Source organism: Ursus maritimus, unplaced genomic scaffold (assembly GCF_017311325.1).
Source record: "Ursus maritimus isolate PB19 unplaced genomic scaffold, ASM1731132v1 scaffold_16, whole genome shotgun sequence".
NCBI classification, from domain to species: Eukaryota; Metazoa; Chordata; class Mammalia; order Carnivora; family Ursidae; genus Ursus; species Ursus maritimus.
The window spans coordinates 2,471,385-2,474,756 of NW_024424008.1; positions in this window are offsets into that span (position 1 = coordinate 2,471,385).

A 3,372-nucleotide genomic window follows, 5' to 3' on the forward strand; every position below is an offset into this window, starting at 1 on the left:
GGCAGGATACATTTTGAACAATGTTTACAGAATCCTTTAGGATTCTGGAATTCTGGACATTCTGGACATGGAAAGCATTGTTCAACTATACTCTTGTCACAGGCTCTGTCCATTACACACCCACACTTAACTATGCTCACAATCCATAGGAATCGGTTCTGCATATAATTTTCCATAGCTGTTTTCTAATTTGGACATTAGGTAAACTGCATTGCACTCCCTGTTCAATGACTGCCAGAAGTGAACACTTGCAAATATGGTTTTATAAAGAAACTTTGATAATAAATATTGGGATTTTAGAAGGCCCAATAAATGACGTCTCTTTTCCCTGCCTGACTTCTGAAGGAGTAAGGCAGATGGAGGTAACAAAGCTTGCTTGGAAGTATATGGCTTACGTGCGGCAAAAGTAGACTTCCCAATCCTAAACTCTGAAATAAGACAGATTTACCTAGTTACAGTCCATCCTGAAAATCCATGGGGTTGGGAGGTGGGTGGGAGATGGGCTAGAAGGGTGATGGGTATTAAAGAGGGCACTTGTGATGAGCACTGGGTGTTGTATATAAGTGATGAATCACTAAATTCTACTCCAGAAACCAATATTGTACTGGATATTAACTAAAATCAACAACAACAACAAAACCCATGGAGTCAAGCACAATCAGCAGGGCTCCTACTGTCCACCAAAAGGCAGGCTCTGAGAGTGAAAGGGATGTCAGGGCCAGGCATACAAGCCCAAGTTCCCTCCCAAACTCAGTTAACTCACTTAAGAGGAGGAGGAAGGCCTAGGGAAAAATTCCTCATGAATACCAGAGGCATGGGAAAGAAGCCTTCCCCCACTAACAATGTCTTTTCTCAATCTTCTGGAAGTTTATTTTCCTACCATGAAACAGCTTTGTCTCAAATTAGATAATCCAGAAACAAAGGACTCAGTCATGATAGGTTGTATAGCAAACTGTTAATGACATTCTTGCAGTACAATGTCTCCAATTTTTTTTCCCACTTATTTTGACTCACCTATTAGAGAAGACTTGTACAAAACACAGATGCTTCAGGGGGGTATCTTCCCTGTGCTATAATTAAAGTCTTCCAAATTGTCAAAATTGTGCCAGCATGCCCTTAGCCTTGACAGTGGACTTGCCAACTGCCAACCTGGGGCTTTATAACTATCAGCCTTTACTTGCTCCCAAAGTAGCACTCACTTCTGGGTTTGCTTGGTAATACCCTAATACTTAAGGACATAGTAGGAAGACCCCAGAGGGTCCAACTCTCTACTGTTGGGAATGCATGTTTTGGTAATAAAATGGTCACACAAGTCCTGAAGACCCAGGAAGACACATACTGTGGTGAAATCAGTGTGTGAAGATGCAGGTAGTCTGAACTGTACAGGTATTCTTTGCATTCTAACAGAAGGCTCTATCACATCATCTATGAACTGACATAGGTCATTAGCCATCTCTAAAGTTGGATGCACACATTTCAGGGGTGGTTCAGAACAGCCTTTATTTCTATTTTGTGTCTGTGTTTATTAGTATAGTAGAACAAGTATATAATTTGTAAATATACACATACTGAGGTCCCATGTCCAACATTTTTCTTAATAGGATATGCAATCAAGATTAGAAAATAGTAGGATAGGGGTGCCTGGGTGGCACAACGGTTAAGCGTCTGCCTTTGGCTCAGGGCGTGATCCCGGCGTTATGGGATCGAGCCCCACATCAGGCTCCTCCGCTATGAACCTGCTTCTTCCTCTCCCACTCCCCCTGCTTGTGTTCCCTCTCTTGCTGGCTGTCTCTATCTCTGTCAAATAAATAAATAAAATCTTTAAAAAAAAAAAAAGAAAGAAAATAGTAGGATATGCCATCAAAACATTAAAACATCTTGCTAATGGGTTTTCCAGGCATCCTCACTAAATTGGTATTGGGAAGGTTTGACCATTATGCTCATTTATCCCGCAATTCATTCAGAAAAGGCATGCCAACCTGCCTCTGATTATATTCCTGAAAATGTGTTCTCTGAAAGGACTTTTTCTGCTTATTTATCTATCTCTAATACTCAGAATAGTACTTGGCACATAGTAGGCACTCAATATTTGTTGAATGAATCTCATAGTGGTTTAATATCCTATTTTAAGCAATCATTCCTCACAAAATAGCCCTTCACAGTTTAGGAATGGCTGTCTCATTTTTACAGCATGGGTTGCTGATGAACATATTCACCTAGAGTTATATGGAAGTTTCTTTAAAATGCGCACGTGTGTGTGTGTGTGTGTGTGTGTGTGTGTGTGTGTGTGTGTGATGGGCTATTACTCAGCCATCAAAAAGAATGAAATCTTGCCATTTGCAATGACATAGATGGAACTAGAGGGTATTATTAAGCGAAATAAGTCATAGAAAGATAAATATATGATTTCACTCATATGTGGAATTTAAGAAACAAAACATGAACAGAGGGGAAGGGAAGAAAACAGGGAGACAAACCATAAAAGACTCTTAACTCTAGGAAATAAACTAAAGGTTGCTGGAGGAGAAGTGGGTGGGGGAATGGGATAACTGGGTATTGGGCATTAAGGAGGGCACTTGATGGCATGAGCACTGGGTATTATATGCAACTGATGAGTCACTAAATTTTACCTCTGAAACTATAATACACTGTATGTTAATTAAATTGAATTTAAATTTTAAAAAAATGTTTAAAAAATGCTAGACCTCATAAATCTTGTTAGTTCCATACACTTCAACCAGAGCCATATTTGGTTCTACTTATTCAGGGTGGGTAACCAACCTTCCTGATTTGCCTGAGACTAAAGAGTTTCCTGGGTCAAGACTTTTGGTGTTAAAATAGGCACAGTCCTGGGCAGACCAGGATGAATCAGTCATTCCAGTTCCACTGGACACAAAGCTTCTGTAAGGACTGTTACTTTTTCCATAAAATGGATAAGACACATGCCGGAGTGTGTGAACATCAGTTTTCTATGCATTCTAGAAAGCAGGACAAGGCAAAATAGCCCCCAGGTGGGGGTACACTTATACTCTCTTCAGTCCAAAGCAGTATTGCTTAAAATCAACACTGTCAATCAATTTTCACTACCAACCACAGCAACACTTCATCTTATTCACAGGGATACAGACTTGTGAAGACATGACTGTTTTATCCTCTCCCCAGACTGTAAACCAAGGCATAGATTAAGCACATGTTTACGACCAACCTCCAACAAAAAAGCAACCCAAGGATTCCAGAGACAACGGGCAGGCAAATGGCATACCCAAACAAAGAAGTGACACAGGGATTGTCCCTTCATGGCTGTTTTTTTTGTAATGGGTGACACCCAAATGAACATTATACTAGAAACCTGAAGCTGTCCATGTGGCAGAA